We start from the raw sequence: 12,517 nt of genomic DNA on the forward strand, positions 1-12,517 counted from the left end.
GTAGCAATACCGACATGTAAATGTAAATTTTACCTGAGTGAAAGTACAAAAGTGTGCTGGCATCAAAATTATTGTGAAAAAAAAGTACTCATTCCCATTTTTTTTTCAAAAATAGAAGATCTACAAGCTCACAAAGCATCGCAACGCGGCACATTGCGAGCTGAGATCTGCAATTTCCGAATAGCTCGACCAGACGCTATATCCACGGGACGGACCGGGCAGACGATCCGAGACCAACGAGGTGACGACGCGGCGGAACGCCCGGACCGACGTGTCTCTGAGGGCCAGAGAGACCAGGGTGGGTGGTGTGTTGTGTGGGGGGGGGAGGTCCCAAAGTCCTCAAATGCCTCTTGGGCCGGGGCGATACGCCTTCAAATCAATATCGCGGCCTCGATTCTGAACGATTATTTAAAAAAAGATATCGTGAAAATAGCAGATCTACAAGCTCACAAGGCGTCGCGATGCGATGTGTTGCGAGCTTATAGATCAGTTATTTTCACTATTAGCCTAATTGATTTAGTCGATAAACAAAGAAAAACGATGAAAGAAAATTCTCAATTATTCGATTCACCTACATGGGCAAGATGTCAGTTATTGTCTCTAAATGTCAGCGTGGATCTATTATTTTCGGTTAATTGCCAAGCCTCCGACGCAACATCATTAGGGACCCCGCGGTCGCGCAAAGTCCATCCGCCATGCTGACTTTGTCTGTCTGGAAGAATGGGAGGGGGGGGGTGTGGGGGGGGGTGTAACGTTCACATCGACGACGACGCAGAGAGAGAGAGAAAACGAGCTGGAGACGTTTTGAGATGTTAAGTTTCCACTGGAGGGGGAAAACCTGCATTCCCAGACAATGGTTCACATTCCACAACACCTCTCCATGCCCTGTGAATCACACACACACACACACGCACACGCACACACACACACACGTGCGTGCGCGCGCGCCCGCGCTGACAGAGGTGAGTTATCTGATCACCTTACAACCAGTGGTGTAAAGTAACTAAGTACATTTACTTAAGTACTGCACTTACTGTAAGTACAATTTTGAGGTATATGTACTTTACTTGAGTATTTCTAATTTCCAATACTTTTACTTCTACTCCACTACATCTCAGAGGCAAATATTGTACTTTTACTCCACTACAATTATTTGAAAACTTACTAGTTACTTTGCAGATATAAATTATTATGTTATAAAGCATACATTAACCAGTTTAGCCCTATTTCATACCTAGGCTATTTGAAATAGCCGATCTACAAGCTCACAACACGTCGCATCGCGACGTGTTGTGAGCTTGTACATCTGCTATTTTCAAACATTTTAGTGCTTTTACTTTTGGTACATGAAGTACATTTTTATAGCAATACTTTTGTACTTTTACTCTAGTAAATTTTGAATTCCGGACTTTTACTTGTAACAGAATACTTCTACATTGCAGTATTACTACTTTTACTTAAGTAAAACATTTGAGTACTTTTTCCACCACTGTTCAGCAGTGAAAGCCCGTTTGGGTTTAGCTCAGCGATTCTCAACCTTTTACATTTCAAGGCTGATACATACATATGCATTAGACCACAGAGCCCTATGTCAGCGGTTCTTAACCTGTGGGTCGGGATGACAGTAAAGTAACAATTTAAGGACTTTTAAGACCCTTTTAAAACCTGAAAAGAAAATAAATGAAAAGAAAAAAGACCATTACTGCATCAAAAGTAATCAGCAAACTATACTATAAGAACTGCTCAAACATTGGCCAAATTGACAAATAATATAAGAATAGAGGCAACAATTGTGAAAATAGACGATCTACAAGCTCAAAACACCTCGCAACGCGAGGCTTGTAGATCAGTTATTTTCACAATATTTATCTGTGGAACCGAGTTTAACTAAATCTAATGCCTCAACTCAAATATGATTATTTTGGGAGGGTCCCCGGTTCAAATATGATTATTTTGGGGGGGGTCCCCGGTTAATTCGGTTCGCCTCACGCTCGCGGTGGTCGCGAGGTGCGGGGGACTGGACAGATTTTATTATTTATTACAACAAAAAAAAATATATATATATATATATATTTTTTTTTTGGCTGGACTGAATAGTGGGGGGACACAGTGTCCTTTAATTAAACAGGCGCCGGCGCCACTGGCCCTAATCTAAAATCCTCACGCAGTACAGTTTTAACCACTTAAAAAGCCCTACAGTATACTATATTGTACTTTGTCATATATAATAATGTATAGCGGGCAAATAGCGTCGCATCATGACACGCTGTGAGTAGTTATTATGGCTATTTTAGCCATTATTGAAAAAAGAATAGGGGTTTGAGTAACATCTTTAGCCATTTTTTAACTATTAATGGCATGCCCAAAATAGGGATGAAAGTGTTTAATCCATTAAGACCGGGAACACATCTGTGTCATTTTTTGATTTCTTTGGCTATTCAGAAAATAGCAGGTGCCGCGCTATGAGCTTGTAGATCTGCAATTTTTTTGAAAAATCGTGAAAATGTGTGCAAATCTTTAGTTTGAATATATATATATATTTTCCTTCTAGATCTTCTAAATCTTATTTTATTTTATTTATTTTATTTTACTTATGTTGCTACATTATCAGTGGTTTTCAAACTTTTTTCATGTCAAGGACCCCCAAAATAATATGCATTTGTCCGCGGACCCCCTCCCATCTAAAGATTCCAGGGACCCCCAGAAGCAAAGATTTTAGTTAAAAATGTATATAAAAGATTTGCACAATATTTTATCTGCAAATTTGATTTGCACAAAAAAGATCTGCTATTTTTTAATTGCCAAAGAAATCAAAAAATGACACAGAATGCGTTCCCGGTCTTAATGGGTTAAGAAAAACTTTAGACGGCTTGTTTTCTTACATCACGTCATGATACAAAACAGCATTTATTTCCCAAAATAGACTAATAGGTCTTGGGGGGGAAAAAAAGAAGAAGAAGAAGAAGAAAAAAAGACATTGACAAGGCATTGCTTCTTCATACTAAATGTGAGAAAAAAAGAGAGAAGAATGTATCCCTATGTAGCATGGTGGAATGTGGTTCCATTTAGAGATAACCTCAGCAACCTGGGATAGCTGGGACCATGCTGTAATGCAGGATGCATTTAGGCAATGAGTCACTGTCCCTCTATTCATATGTTCTCTCCTTCCTGTCCCACACTCGTGGTGAACGTACCGAACGCTGCCGGCTCGCCGCTCATACATACCACCAGTGGTGGAAAAAGTACTCAAATTCCAGATTAAGTAAAAGTACCAATACTGCAATATAAAAATACTCTGTTACAAGTAAAAGTCCAGAATAAAAAACTTACTTGAGTAAAATTACAAAAGTATTGGCATCAAAATGCACTTAAAGTACCAAAAGTAAAAGTACTAAATATTTGAAAATAGCCGATCTACAAGCTCACAACGCGTCGCGATGCGACGCGTTGTGAGCTTGTAGATCTGCTATTTTCAAATAGCCTAGGTTTAAAATAGGTTTAAAGTAGTTAATGTGTGTTTCATTATATCATAATTTATATCTGAAAAGTAACTAGTAACTAAAGTTTTCAAGTAAATGTAGTGGAGTAAAAGTACAATATTTGCCTCTGAGATGTAGCGGAGTAGAAGTAAAAGTATTGGAAATTGGAAATACTCAAGTAAAGTACAAATACCTCAAAATTGTACTTAAGTACAGTACTTAAGTAAATGTACTTAGTTACTTTCCACCACTGCATACCACTCATTTGAGGAGATATTGCGCTGGGATAGGAGCTTTGGGCAGTACTACTAGTCAACCAGCTGCTTTGCAAAGGAATGGCACAGCAGCTCAGCACACATGCAACAACCCCGTCCCCCTCCCTCCCCTCTTTTGACTTTTAACCCATTAAGACCTGAGGCCGCGTCTAAAAACAATCTAAATCCTATACATTTTTCGGAAAAAAATATAAAAAAATAATTTGCACGATTTTTCAAAAATAGCAGATCTACAAGCTCGTAGCGCGGCACTCGGTGCCGCGCTATGAGCTTGTATATCTGCTATTTTTGAATAGCCAAAGAAATCTAAAGTGACACAGATGCGTTCCAGGTGTTAATGGGTTAAGCTACAAGATCTACCACCTTTGTGAACTTATAGATCTGTTATTTTCTAAAATAAACGAATGAATAAATACACATACATTTAAAAAAAGATTGAGTACTTTTACTTTGTTATTGTAAGTACATTTTGATGCCAACACATTTTGTACTTTTACTAAAGTAACATTTTGAATGCAGACCTTTTACACTAACAGAGTATTTCAACATTGTGGTATTGCTACTTTTACTCAAGTAAAACATAATGAGTACTTCGTCCACCGCTGCTTGTAAACCCTTTTTATTTTCCCTTTCTTTCAGAATGCCTATAGGCCCGCCATCAGCCAGTATCACAGAGGGGAGAGGGAGCGAGCGCGCTCCAAAAAGCACAAATCCCACACAAAACAGGGATGTTTGTACGGCATCAAAAGGCTACTGCTCGTTGGCGGCGCTCCATATGACCAAATATGGAAGGAAAAATGCTGCCTTTTCCCGTAACCAAACTGGGAAAAAAGGAGATGGAGAGAAGAAGAAAAAAAGAGAAACCTTTTTTTTTTTGCACGCTGTGTGTTCAGCGAGATAGAGCTCTCCCTCTCTCACACACTCACACACACACACACACACACACACACACACACACAGTGGCCACAGAGTTGGCTCTCGGTCAAAACAGCATGACTGATTGTGATGAGAGCACGCAGTGGCATCTCTGCAAACACTGCTGCACGCAAATACACACACACACACACACACACACACACACACACACACACACACACACACACACACACACACACACACACACACACACACACACACACACACACACACACACACACACACACACACACACACACACACACACACACACACACACACACACACACGTACGTGTGCGCTTGTTTGTGCACAACCCCTCCTAGAGAGATAGAGAGATAGAGAGAGAGAGAGAGAGAGAGATAGAGAGATAGAGAGATAGAGAGAGAGATAGAGAGATAGAGAGATAGAGAGATAGATAGATAGAGAGATAGAGAGAGAGAGAGAGAGAGAGAGATAGAGAGATAGAGAGATAGAGAGAGAGATAGATAGAGAGATAGATAGATAGATAGATAGCCATGTTTCGAGCTTGTAGATCTGCTACTTTTGATGCTTTTGTGTGACATTGTAGTATGATCAAGTAGGGCGTTCATTTATAAAAAAAAACGCAAAGCGTTAAAATACGGAGATAAGCGGTTTCTGCCCGACGACAGGCCAACGAGTGGGTGCAGAGATGTAAGGGACGCACGCTTCCACTGACAGCTGTACACACACACATGAACCAGACACACTCGCGCGCACGTGCACACGCACGCACCCTCTCACGCGCCTTCATCAGATCTCACAGAGTCACCGACGCCCCGTTGCTCTGCTGCTGCCGTTGTAACGTTAAGCTACACCAGTGGTGGAAAGTAACTAAGTACATTTACTTAAGTACTGTACTTAAGTACAATTTTGAGGTATTTGTACTTTACTTGAGTATTTCCAATTTCCAATACTTTTACTTCTACTCCGCTACATCTCAGAGGCAAATATTGTACTTTTACTCCACTACATTTACTTGAAAACTTTAGTTACTAGTTACTTTTCAGATATAAATTATGATATAATGAAACACACATTAACTACTTTAAACCTATTTTAAACCTAGGCTATTTGAAAATAGCAGATCTACAAGCTCGCGTTGTGAGCTTGTAGATCGGCTATTTTCAAATATTTAGTACTTTTACTTTTGGTACTTTAAGTACATTTTGATGCCAATACTTTTGTACTTTTACTCAAGTAAGTTTTTTATTCTGGACTTTTACTTGTAACAGAGTATTTTTATATTGCAGTATTGGTACTTTTACTTAAGTATGGAATTTGAGTACTTTTTCCACCACTGAGCTACACGCAGAAACTAACTCTCTTCAACGTTGCACACATACAGTACGAGCCCCCCCTCCCCCCCCCCCCCGGTCTCCGACCGAGACCCCTGGAACGGAACATTCCTCTCGCCGAAAGAGGGGGCAGACGTCTCCAAAAGGCCACAGCCTGGCGCTGAAGTTAGCAACGGTTTGTTTATACGCCCCCCCCCACCCCCCCCCCCCCGACTGACATCAACCCGCACGCTGCAGCACCACTGCAGCACAAAAAATGTCATGTATCCACAGATTATGTTCAACCAGTGACTTTAACCCATTAAGACCTGAGGTGATTCTTAATTTTTTTTCTAAATCCCAACAGTTTTTTGAAAAAAAAAATAATAATAATGTTTTCCAAGATTTTTCAATCTTGAAAAAATAGCAAAAAATCTAAAATCTAAAATAGCAGATCTACAAGCTCATAGTGCGGCACTCGGTGCCGCACTATGAGCTTGTAGATCTGCTATTTTTGAATAGCCAAAGAAATCTAAAGTGACACAGATGCGTTCCAGGTCTTAATGGGTTAAAGGCAGGGCCGCTTCTCCCTACACGCACACTACGCAGGCTGCGTAGGGCCCCGCCTTGCGTGGGGCCCCGCCTACCCGCAAAAAAAATTAAAAATTAAAAATTAAAAAAAATATTTTTTTTTTTTTTTTTTTTAACCCAATCTGCCCAGAACTGCGAAAAAAACGGACCCAATCCGCCCAGAACCGCGAAAAAAACGGGCCCAATCCGCCCAGAACCGCGAAAAAATCGCGCGCGCGCGCGTCCCGTATCATGCTTAGGGCCCCCGTGGAGTCTAAAGCGGCACTGGTTAAAGGTTCTAAAAGTGGGGTCCTTGAACAGGTTCCAGGGGGTCCCCAGCTAAAAAAAATGTTAATATAGCATCAAAACCACTCTAACTACTTTAACCCATATACTCTTCGGCTATTTGAAAGTAGCAGATCTGTAGCTCTTGTGAGCTTGTAGATCTTCTATTTTCTGCAACAAAAAAAAGAATAATTTTGATAATGTTAACAACACTAATCTTCTCTTATTGGCACAACCCCTCTTCAGATTAGGGGCACACGGCCAAATACACATCAATTTGGGGGTCCTTGAAATGAAAACGTGTGAGAACCACCGCTTTAAATAAACTCAATTCATTTCCGTTCAATTAAACACAACTTAATGTGTCCCTGAAGGGCAGTTCAGGAGGCAGGCATATACGGAGAAGAACATTCAAACAAGACATAATGAGGAATAGGACAGAAAAACACTCAACACAAAGTATTGTCTCTTGTTTCTATAGCACCTTGTTTTCTTGAATGTTCTATATCAGCGGTTCTCAAACTTTTTCGTGCCAAGGACCCCCAAATTGATATGTATTTGGCCGCGGACCCCAACCTGAAAATATGTTGTGCCAGGGACCCCCAGAAGCAAAGATTTGAGTTAAAAATATTCGCCTTTTTAAAAAAAGATTTAAAGATATGCACACATTTTCTAGATTTTTCAAAAAATAGCAGATCTACAAGCTCATAGCACGGCACTCGGTGCCGCGCTATGAGCTTGTAGATCTGCTATTTTTGAATAGCCAAGGTATAAAATATGGATAAAGCCGTTAAAATGATTGTGACGCTTTATTAACTTATTTGGCTGGGGCCCCCCTGGGGCTCCCCGGACCCCCACTTTGAGAACCAATGTTCTATATAGCCTAATGATCATGCTTTTAATATTTCACTCTAATGCCACGTTATGCTTCTTTCAAGAAAAAAAAAACGCACAAAAAAACAAGATTGAAGACCAAACGATGGATTCGATTTCCGTAGCGTGCAAAAACCACTGTCGAGAGGTGAAAACACAAGTGATAAATAAGCAAAACTCTGTCTTTCTTGGGATCCTGTTGGTTTTATCTTTCAGTGCCGTGGTCACCTTATGTAAGGCCCCCCCCTTGAAATAATACATCAGATATTCTAGTACAAATATCCAGAATGTCAACCTAATCTCAATAAATGTGTGGCCCCGGTCTTTGACACGCGATATCAACAGGCTGTTGCGCAATTCCACCAGGAATTGCATCGCAAAGCTTGTCCCGTATACACTGTCTCTCTGCTGACTGCAGTGCAATGTTGACAAGACCGTCAAAATGTCCTATAGTTGTTCTTTTTTCATGTCAAGGACCCCCAAATTGATATGCGTTTGGCCCGCGGACCACCATCTCGAGAATATTTTGTGCCAGGGACCTCCAGATTCGCAAAGATTTGAGTTTGAAATGTTCGCTTAAAAAAAAACTTTATTCAATGATTGGCACACATTTTTCAAGATCTTTCAAAAATGGCAGATCTACAAGCTCATAGCGCGGCACGAAGGGACGCGCTATGAGCTTGTAGATTTGCTATTTTTGAATAGCCAAAGTATAAAATATCATATGGATAAAGTGGTTAAAATGATTGTGATGCTATATTAACTCATTTTGCTGGGGACCCCCTGGGTATTTGCCTCTGAGATGTAGAGGTGGAGTAAAAGTAAAAGTATTGGAAATTGGAAATACTCTATTAAAGTACTGTACAAATACCTAAAACATATATTTGAGTACAGTACTTAAGTAAAATGTACTTAGTTACTTTCCACCACTGCACAATGCACACATAACGACATCTCTGACGTCCGTTACCAACAACATGGACGTGAACAGAAAGCTGATGAAACAGCTGCTGAGTGAATCCCTTAATGGGAGCTGACAGGAAGGGCAATAACAGCACTAATGGATGTGACACAGCCTGCCTCTCTCTCTCCCGACTTCCCAACCAAGGATGATGTAAAGAAGGAATGGACATCTACGTCACTTTCTTGGTACAGGCAATTCCAGCTGGCAGATTCCGCCCACTGGGAGGCAAACACATTGTTTTCTGCTGTATTATTATTTATATAACCGTGCAGTAGTATAGACCATATTCACACGGCGGCCATGTTTCTATGAAGTCAATGAAAGTAGCCACCCCGGGTGGCGGCACTTTCAATGTTAAATTCCAATATGGCCGCCGTGTGAATATGGTCTATGGGCTGTCATTGCAAGACTATCAATCAATGACAGCTTGTCAAGCAATTCTCACAATGAAAGCCCATGCTGACCAACCAGAAACGACCGCTGGTGCTATTTAGATACCTCGAAGAAATGACATGCTGTATTGTGTGCACATCGAAAAAACAAGTGATCAGAAAACAACGTGTGATATGTCTTCTTTTATTTTCAGGAACAGATTATCTGACTTAAAGGTCGCAATCATTCAAGAATCGCTTGTTCATAAGCTTGTCCAGGTGGCTCTCATTGACTTCAATGCATTCCATCAAACTTCCGGCTCCAGTTTGCCCCCCCCCCCCAGGTGTGTGAATGGTGCATGCTTGGCGTAGAACACGCCCCCTTCCTTCTTCTTAACCCATTAAAGGTAGGGTAAGTGATTCACTTTGGTTAAAAGATGTGTTTTAGCTCTATATTCTGATAGTACTCATTGCTATAGAGTGTTTGTTCAATAAAATGAGTCTCCCATGTCTCTCCAGTTCTTTATTAAACAGAAAATGCATTTTCAGTGCTCTCTCCTGATTAAATAAAAATGTGTCACCTACTTGAAAATATACTATATTCTGTTTACTTAAGAGCTGGAGAGACCCCTGTGACCGAACAAACACTCTGTAGCAATGATTACTATCAGAATATAGCACTTTAACCTTTTTAACAAAACAAAGAAAATTACCAAAAAATATCACTTACCCTACCTTTAAGACCGGGAAAGCATCTGTCATTTTAGATTTTAACCACTTTAAAGGGACAACACCATGAATTTTAACTTTTTCTTCTTTTTTGTGTGTTTTTGGTCTCCCCTACCTCTCTTCTATCCTCAAAAATACCCCAGTTTGAACACTCAGGCTTTCACAGCAAATCTGGGGTTTTCTGTAAATTGGTCTAAAAACAGGCCAAACTGATTTGGTCCCTGTAGTCAGGTTCACTATGTATTTTTGTTCAACATTTTTGGAGATTAGTAAAACTATACATTTTTGGAATCTTCAGAGCATGGGGAATCCAAAAATCTATGTTGCCATTTGCACAGACACCTGCAAAGCCGCCATTCCGGACGTTCAAAATGGCCGACATAAAATACATAATTTGTGCTATTTTGGCTTCTACACAACCTAGAAACTTAATTAAACATGCTAATCCTATGTGTTCTGTGTCAAGGAATCAAATGAATACCAAATAAATTGTGCTCAAGATCTTACAGTGGCTCCCCCATTTGGTGGCCTGGGAAATAATGATAATATTATGCTCCTAGTATCTGATATATCATACTATTCATTTAAATAATAATCTATATATTTTTCTTGGTAGTTAATGGGAAATATAAATATTGTAATTATATATATATATATATATATATATATATATATATTAGGTTGTTCTGAACTTTCAATCTTACCAGAAAGTACTTGATGTGGTGACTGAACGAGCCAGACTACATGATGGACAATTTGTTTAAATTCAAATGAATTCAAATGAAATGTAGAAATGCAGCTTGAGAAGAAGACAACATGGCATCGAAGCTGCTATTCTTCTGCCACACACCCGAAAAAGTTCAAGCACTCAATGTCCTCAGGACACAGTTTGCCATTAAGAAACCTGGCTATAGAAGATCAAGCACAGAAATGGAAGCTGATACACCAGGAACATCAATGCCATTCACAAGATCTGCGACAAACCCTTTGGGAAGGCACTCAGGCAAGCAGTAGACATTTCCCAAGATCCAGTGTTGATGACGAGATTAAGCACAGCAATATCACCAAGTGATGCCCATGCAATAGATGTATCACAAGCAGTGCTGGACAAAACATGTGTTTCATGTCATCAGGGATCATACCAGTGACAAAGCCAAATCCACAACAGCAGACCTACCCATGCAGGTGTCATGCTTGATCGAGTTGATCAATCTCGTCATTGACATAAAAACTCAAAACAAAGCATATCTACCCATGAGTGATGTGGAGAGAACATACATCTCCATGCTTGGGGGTAGCGAGGCGGCACAGAAGCACACACCAACGCTGACAAGACAATGGCTGAAGAGTAATATTATTCAAGAGTTACCAAGTGTGAAGTCCGTGAGGCAGAAAGACAGAACAAAACCGTATTGCCCTGAAGCCTGTGAAGAACATATGGTCCACATTTCTATGCTACAAGACCATGCAAGTGAATTGGACAGCATGAAGATGTTATTCAAGACAGCTAAGCTAATACGCACACAAAAGGAAACAGTCAGACATGGTTAACGTAGGCCTACTGAGCACGGCAGAAGATGTTCCACCAGAGTTGTACAGCCTTATACGTTGGATTTTGGTAGGACCCGAAGAGGAGTTGCAAACAGAGATGAGGTCCAGGACAATGTATCAATCTGCACTCACCTTAAACCAGAACATCATGTATGCTTTCAAAACCAAAAGGCAGGTGCAACACCAACCCATGCAGGTGACAAGACACATTCCGGATACAACATGCCCGAGAAAATCCACAAGTTCTGGATTTGGCACTTAACATTCATCACGACACCAGGAACAAGAAACTTATAGACCTCCTTCATTCACATAATTATTGTGTACCATACGGTAGGTCACTGTTTTTGGAAACAGCTATAGCTAATGCTGTTGTGGAAAACACAAGACAGTTTGATGGCCTGTACGTCCCTCCCTTCCTCAAAAAAGGAACCTTTGTGTTCTTTGCTGTTGACAATACTGATTTTGTCGAGGACACAGCTGATGAGAAAGGAACCACATATGGGAGAATCACAGCAGTATATCAGAAGGCCAATGCTCCAGGGGAAGTCATCGCACCCAGTCTGGAACTTAAAGAGGCAAATAATCTATCAGTTGCCCCATATCATGTACCAATCAAGCCATGTAGCAAACCAAAACAGGGATTGGTAAAGAGAGAGCAATTTGAGGTCAACACCATAGGGGTTGCTGAGTCTTATCAGCTAACCACCCTAGGCTGGATCATAGCGTCTGCCCTGTCAAGTGAAAAACATGGAGAACAGAGCAAAATTCCTGGTTGGGCTGGATTCAAATCACTTGTATCATCTGGCCAATCCAAAGTTGGTGCACTACCGCTGTTGCCAGAAGTTGCACATGAATGGTCTACAATGCTGACGATGATTTTGCAAGCATCCCAGTTGAGGAGTTTGGTCGTTTGTGAAGAACACCCAACAGTGAAAACCTTCGACATGGCCTTATACGAGAAGCAGCAAGTTGCATCCTACAGTTGGTGCCCTTGAGGAGCACATTGAACGTGTCCGTGTTCAAAGTAGGGTGTGGTGCCAAGCCACTGTGATGTGACAGCGACCTTTCGACCCACTCAAACATGGCTATTATCAGACCACAAAGGTTCCACCTGCACCACAGGCCATTGTAGAGTTGGTCAGATGTCAGTGCAAAACCCACTGCACATCCCAGAAATGTTCATGCAGGAGACACAACTTGGCTT

General features: G+C 40.8%; 1 protein-coding gene across 2 annotated transcripts in view; it reads right to left on the reverse strand.

Moving 5' to 3' along the window:
- cald1a (caldesmon 1a) overlaps nt 1–12,517 on the reverse strand; it is a 133,392-nt gene that overhangs the window by 87,441 nt on the left and 33,434 nt on the right. The gene's annotated exons all lie outside the window — the stretch shown is intronic.

The sequence above is a fragment of the Gymnoscopelus braueri genome, assembly GCF_963280865.1.
Source record: "Gymnoscopelus braueri genome assembly, chromosome: 23".
NCBI classification, from domain to species: Eukaryota; Metazoa; Chordata; class Actinopteri; order Myctophiformes; family Myctophidae; genus Gymnoscopelus; species Gymnoscopelus braueri.